Raw genomic sequence first — 6,949 nt, 5'->3', positions numbered from 1 at the left:
TCTGTAATAGATGTTTGAAGTCAGGGATGGTAATGCCCCCAGAAGTTCCTGTATTGTATAAGATTGTTTTGGCTATCCTGGGTTTCTTGTTCTTTCCATATAAAGTTGATTATTGTCCTCTCAATATCTGTGAAGAATTTTGATGGGACCTTTAAGGGGATTGCAATAAATCTATAGATTGCTTTTGGTAGAATGCCATTTTACTATGTTGATCCTCCCAATCCACGAGCAGGGGAGATCCTTCCATTTTCTGGTATCCTCTTCATTTTTTTCTTCAAAAACTTAAAGTCTTGTCAATAAATCCTTCACTTCCTTGGTTAGAGTTACTCCCAGATATCTTATGCTATTTGTGGCTATCATGAAAGGTGATGCTTCTCTGGTTTCTTCTTTGCTTCCTTATCCTTTGTATATAGGAGGGCAACTGATTTTTGGAGTTGATCTTGTATCCAGCCACGTTACTAAAGGAGTTTATCAGCTGTAGAGTTCTTTGGTGGAATTTTTCGGGTAGGCTTATGTACACTATCATATCATCTGCAAATAAAGAAAGTTTAACTTCTTCCTTTCCAATTCGAATCTCCTTGATCCCCTTAAGTTGTCTTATTTCTATTGCTGGAACTTCAAGCACTATATTGAAGAGATAAGGAGAGAGTGGACAGCCTTGTCATGTTCCTGAATTTAATGGGATGGCCCTTGAGTTTCTCTCCATTTAATTTGATGTTAGCTGTCAGCTTGCTGTAAATAGCCTTTATTATATTTAGGAATAACCCTTTTATCCCTGATCTTTCCAAGACCTTATCATAAAGGGTTGTTGAATTTTGTCAAATGCTTTTTCAGCATCTAATGAGATGACCATATGTTTTTTTATCCTGCAGTTTATTTATATGATGGATTACATTGATAGATTTTTGTATGTTGAACTAGCCCTGCATATCTGGGATGAAGCCTACTTGATCGTAGTGGATGATTTTCCTAATGTGTTCTTGGATTAAATTTGCCAGTATTTTATTGAGAATTTTTGTGTCGATGTTCATGAGTGAGATTGGCCTGTAATTCTTTTCTTGGTTGAGTCTTTGTGTGGTTTAGGTATCAGGGTAATTGTAGCTTCATAAAAGGAATTTGGCAATAACTGTTCTGTTTCTATATTATGAAATACATTAAGGAATATAAGTCTTAGGTCTTCTTTGAAGTTCTGGTAGAATTCTGCATTGATACCATCTGGTCCTGGGCTTTTTTTTGTTAGGGAGGTTTCTGATAACAGTTTCTAATTCTTTGCAACTAACAGAACTATTTAGATTTTTAAACTGGTCCTGGTTTAACTTTGGTATATGGTACTTATCTAAAAAAGTGTCCATTTCTTTTGCATTCTCCAATTATGTGGCATACAGGCGTTTGTAGTAAGATCTAATAATTCTCTTGATTTCCTCTGTGTCCTTGGTTATGTCCCCCTTTTCATTTCTAATCTTATTAATTTTGTGTTCTTTCTGCACCATTTGATTAGTTTGGATAGGGGTTTTGTCAATCTTGTTGATTTTCTCCAGAACCAGCTTTTGTTTTCATTGATTCTTTGGATTGTGTTCCATGTTTTCTGTTTGTTGATTCACAGCCCGCAGTTTGATAATTTCCAGTCTTCCATTCCCTCTTAGGTGAGTCTGTTTCTTTATTTCTTCTAGAGCTTTCAGGTGTGCTGTTAAGTCTCCAATGTGTGCTTTCTCTGTTTTCTTTAATTAGGCAATTAGTGTTATGAATTTTCCTCTTAGCACTGCTTTCATAGTGTCCCTATAGGTTTGAGTATGTTTGTCTTTATTTTCATTAAATTCAAGAAGACTAATTTTCTTTATTTCTTCCTTGACCTAGGTGTGGTTCAATAGTTGACTGTTTCAGTTTCCATGATTTGTAGGCCTTCTTGGGGGTAGCATTGTTGTTGAATTCTAATTTAATCCATGGTGATCCATAAGATGCAGGTGGTTACTAATATGTTTTTGTTACTGTGGAAGTATTGCTTTCTACTGAGTATAGGTCAATTTTGAAAAGGTTCCATGAGCCCCAGAGAAGAAGGTATATTCTTTCCATTTGGGTGGAATGTTCTATAGATGTCTGTTAAGTCCATTTGGTTCGATTACCTCCTAGTAAGTCTGTTAATTCTCTGTTAGGTTTCTGTCTGATTGACCTGTCCATTGGTGAGAGAGGAGTGTTGAAGTCTTCCCACTATCAGTGTGTGTGGTTTGATTTGCTGCCTTGAGTTCTAGTAAGTGTTTTCTTTTACATATGTGGGTGCTTTTATATATAGGGGCTTAGATATTTAGGACTGAGACTTCATTCTGATGGATTTATCCTGTTATGAGTATAAAGTGTCCCTTTCCAGCTCTTCTGATTGTTTTTGTTTGAAGTCAACTTTGTTAGAAATATAGTATGGCCACACCGGCTTGTTTCTTAGTCCATTTGCTTGATAACCTTTTCCCAACCATTTAACTCTGAGTAGATGTCTGTCTTTGTGGTTTGAGGTGGTGTTTCTTGTAAACAGCAGAATGTTGGATCCTGTTTTCATATCCAGTCTCTTAGCCTGTGCCTTTTAGAGGTGAATTGAATCCATTGATATTCCAGTTATATTAATGACCAGTGGTTGTTAACATCCAGTTCTCATTTTTTATTTGTTAGTAGAGGATTGTGTTTTTCCTTTCTGTGAAATGATGCTGGTGAAGGGTTGCTAAGATGTCTGAGTTTATTTTGCTGGACTCCTTGGTTTGTCATTTTCCTTCTGTTACTTCCTGTAAGGCTGGGATTTGTGGCTACGTATTGTTTAAAATTTGTTTTATCTTGGAATATTTGGCTTTCTCCATTTATATTGAATGAAGCTTGGCTTGGGTATAGTAATCTGGGCTTGCATCCATGGTCTCCTTAGTTTCTGCAAAACATCTATCCAGGACCTTCTGGCTTTCATGGTTTCCATAGAGAAGTCAGGTGTAAGTCTGATAGATTTACCTTTATAAGTTACTTGACATTTTTCCTTTGCAGCTCTTAATATTCTTTCTTTATTCTGTATTTTTTGTGTTTTGATTATAATATGGTGAGGGGATTTTTTTTGATCCAGTCTATTTGGTGTTCTGTAAGCTTCTTGAACCTTAATAGGAATATCTTTCTTTAGGTTTGGGAAGTTTTCTTCTATAATTTTATTAAATATATTTTCTGGACCATTGAGCTATAATTCTTCTCCTTCTTCTATACCTATAATTCTTATGTTTGGTCTTTTTATTGTGTCCCTGATTCCTGAATGTTTTGTGATGAAAATATGTTGGATTTGCTGTTTTCTTTGATCAGTGCATTTATTTTTTCTGTGGTCTCTTCGGAATCTGAGATACTTCTATCTCTTGTGTTCTGTTGGTTATGCTTGTTTCTGTAGTCTCTGTTCGTTACATAGATTTTCCATAGCCGGCTGGCCCTCGGGTTGTGTTTTCTTCCTTGCCTCCATTTCAGTTTTCAAAGTCTTGCACTGTTTTCCATTATCTGTTTGATTGTTTTTCTTGGTTTCCTAGGATATCATTTACGGATTACTCAGTTCTTCAAACTTTTTGTTATTCTTCTCGTCCATTTCTTATAGGAGTTTTTCACCTCCTGTTTAAGGGCACTCTATTACTTTCATAAAGTCAATTTTTTCTATTCTTCTTGATTAGTGTGTTCAAGTCCTCCTGCTTGTAAGTTCGCTGTGTTCTGGTGCACTTTCATGTTGTTTTTCAAATTGTTGGAGGAATTCTTGCATTGGCTGCCTGTCCATTTCTTCCTCTGAATAATACCCTATGGGTCTTCTTTTAGAAGTTCAAATTCACCACCTATGAATTTAATTCACTCACCCCAATGAATGATGGATCCTTCTGGCAGACCGTCAGGTCTCCTACTGGCCCAAGTAGGCTTCGCTGACAAATGGGCCTACCTTGCTGTAGATGAGGCTTTTGAAAACAGAGGACCTCCAAACTGCCTGGGTGCACTCAATTCCAGGTCCTGGCGCCTAAACAAGCTGAGGGCTGGTGGGATTTTGTGGCCCCGAAGATATGAGGATGAAGTGGGGTGGGGGGGGTTTGGGTGCAAGCTGGAAGGGACAGGAAGAGAGAGGCAGTATTGAGGGGAGAAGAACACCCCTGCAGGAAGAGCAGAAGTTGTGTGTTGGGGGTTGGGGAATGTCCGTGGTCCCTCTCCATGTGGGCTGCTGCAGTTCAGGCACTCACTCACCACAATGAATGATGGATCTTCTGGTCAGTCATTCACATTTTTGACTGCTGTTTTTGACTACTTTAACTAATTTTTCTTAATATTCTTTTGATTTTAAATCAAAGAAGAAGAATGCAATTTTTTCTTCCAACCTTATATTATACTCTCACTTGGGGGAAAAACATCATGGTATAACTTGGGAAAATATTTGTTGTATATTTTGAATTCATGATAAATATTCTAGCCCATGATGTAAATAAATTCATTTCATTAAACTTAAGCATGATCATACCAACACTTAACAATGTCTAAGTGTTGTAATGTCTTTGGATTTTATATATTGAATTATTATCACTGAATACTTAAGAGTGATATTGTGGGAAACTGAGGAAAACAGTACTGTCAAAATCTTTAGTAAATTATTTTCTCCTTATTTACCCTGGTGAATATCATGAAATCTAATGGTGATTGATCACTGTTGGACTATAATCCACTTATCCTTTTGAAATGATTTCTGCATGTATACCTTCTTGTCATAATCATATTAGATGGTTCTCACACACTATAATTTATTTATTTATAATTTATTGTGTATGCTTGTCAAGATATGTCTATGTTTCAATTTTGATCTCTGGTCAAGCATCTTTTTTCCTTCATAAAACTTGATCAGCTGCATCCATCATTATGCATGTGTGTCCACATGAACCTATTTGAATTACTGAATTCCTTTTAGATAATGCTATTGTTTTTCTCATCACAACATATTTCCTGTATTTATAAACTACATTGAACATTCTGTTTTTTAGTTTATAGACTTTATATATAGGAAATTGTTCAGCACTAAAAGTTTTAATAAGGTTAATAATGGTGCCTTATAAGCATTTTTAGTAGAAATTAATACAATTTAAAAGAAAAATAAAAAAATAGCTCCTATAGATTTTATTACACATATAAAATACATTTTGATTATAACCATGCTCACTTCCTGACCAAATATTTCCTAAAATCTCCTACCCAGGGTAATGTCTTTTTTCACAACTATTTAGCAGTGTGGATTGCATCCGGTTGTCTGAACACGGGAAACTTTCAAGAAGCTGCCTTTCCAAAGAAAATTGTTATCTTACAGAAATAACAAGAATGCCCAAACTACAAAGTTTGTTCATTCTTTTAAAAAATAATTTTAATAATTATGTGACTTGTTTGTCTGATAATAGTTATCAATACTTTTATTTTGAAATAAAATTATTAAAAATTACTAAACATTTATATATTTTGTTAAGTTTTGAGCCATTGCATTTATTTAATAGTATATTTCTACACTAAAATTAGATAATTCCACTAAGATATGTATTTAATTAAATACCTTCCTTTTTTGTTTTTTGTTTTTTTTCGAGACAGGGTTTCCCTATAGTTTATAGAGCCTGTCCTGGAACTAGCTCTTGTAGACCAGGCTGGCCTCGAACTCAGAGATCCGCCTGCCTCTGCCTCCTGAGTGCTGGGATTAAAGTCGCCACCACCGCCCGGCCTACCGTCCCTTTAATATAGGTGTTTAGAAAACATATAGAACTACTCATAATTCTTTAATTAATACAAGTATTCTGAATCTGAAATGATTTCCTACATGTTAGTCTTTGGGAGCTTATATTCATTTTTATGGCAATACCTCAGGAGGTGGTGATAACTTTAGACAAGGCCCAGTTGTAATACACAAGTCACTGTGTTTGCAACCTGGAATGTTCGTGTCAAGCCCTTTAGTCACTGTGTCAAATTTCTTGTCAACTCCCTTTTGAACAAGTTTGTCTCAATCTCTTTCTATCATTGATGGAGTTGTTCGACTTTGTTTTGCATGGTGTTCAGGTTTATCCTTGAACAATTTCTGTGAGGTACTTGGTTAAAGTAAAACCAAAATTTCCAAATAATTATTTAAAAAAAATAATGTTCAACAGGAAATAGAGGCACAGAGGTTGGGAAAGGAAGAAAAAAAAACAAATATGAAACAGGTCTGAAAATGTAAAATGAACCCTTTTAAATAGTATACTAATAAAAATTTTCTAGCCTTTAATACTCTAAAAAACCAAGAGTATTAAAGTTACATATGACTGCAGGATCCCCGGGCACTCTACAATTTGGGGAGCTGAAGCCTGGATCCCCTTCTGAGGAAATCTGTGACACTGCACTGAGATGACACTATACAGAAGTCATCTATTCTTCATAGGGTTGTTCTGGGTATCTAATGATATCAACATGTTTCAAAGAGTGCTTTTCCTGTACTCTGGAGCCAGCTGTCATTGCAGAGATAATTACTTATTTCATTTATTTATTTTTACGAAGTCTCACTTCTGATAAAGTGACACATTCAAGAAGCACGGGAAAAGTTTGATGCCTTCTCTTCTTGTAGAACAATTAGGACACTTTACAAAGGGCTAAAGAACATATTAAAATGTCAGTTAATATATTGTGAGCTAAAATGCAAATAGAAACAGTTTACTTAAAGAAAAAAATAATAATATATGAAATAATTTTAGAGCCAATAGAAAGTCTTGCATCCTCTGATAAACAAAAAGACATATTAGACTTAACATAATACAGGCATAGCTGGTGATAGCAATGCAGTTAATTTTTCTTTATTTCTGTTGTTATTTAGTGATTCTCAGTAAGCTTCTCAAATCTATTTTTGGGGAGATTTAAGAAAAATTAATTTTCATTGACTATAAAGTGTGTTTGAATAATATATACACAATCAAAATAT

Source organism: Arvicola amphibius, unplaced genomic scaffold, assembly GCF_903992535.2.
Source record: "Arvicola amphibius unplaced genomic scaffold, mArvAmp1.2, whole genome shotgun sequence".
NCBI lineage: Eukaryota > Metazoa > Chordata > Mammalia > Rodentia > Cricetidae > Arvicola > Arvicola amphibius.
The sequence above is the reverse complement of the archived record's forward strand: the minus strand, read 5'-3'. Positions refer to the sequence as shown.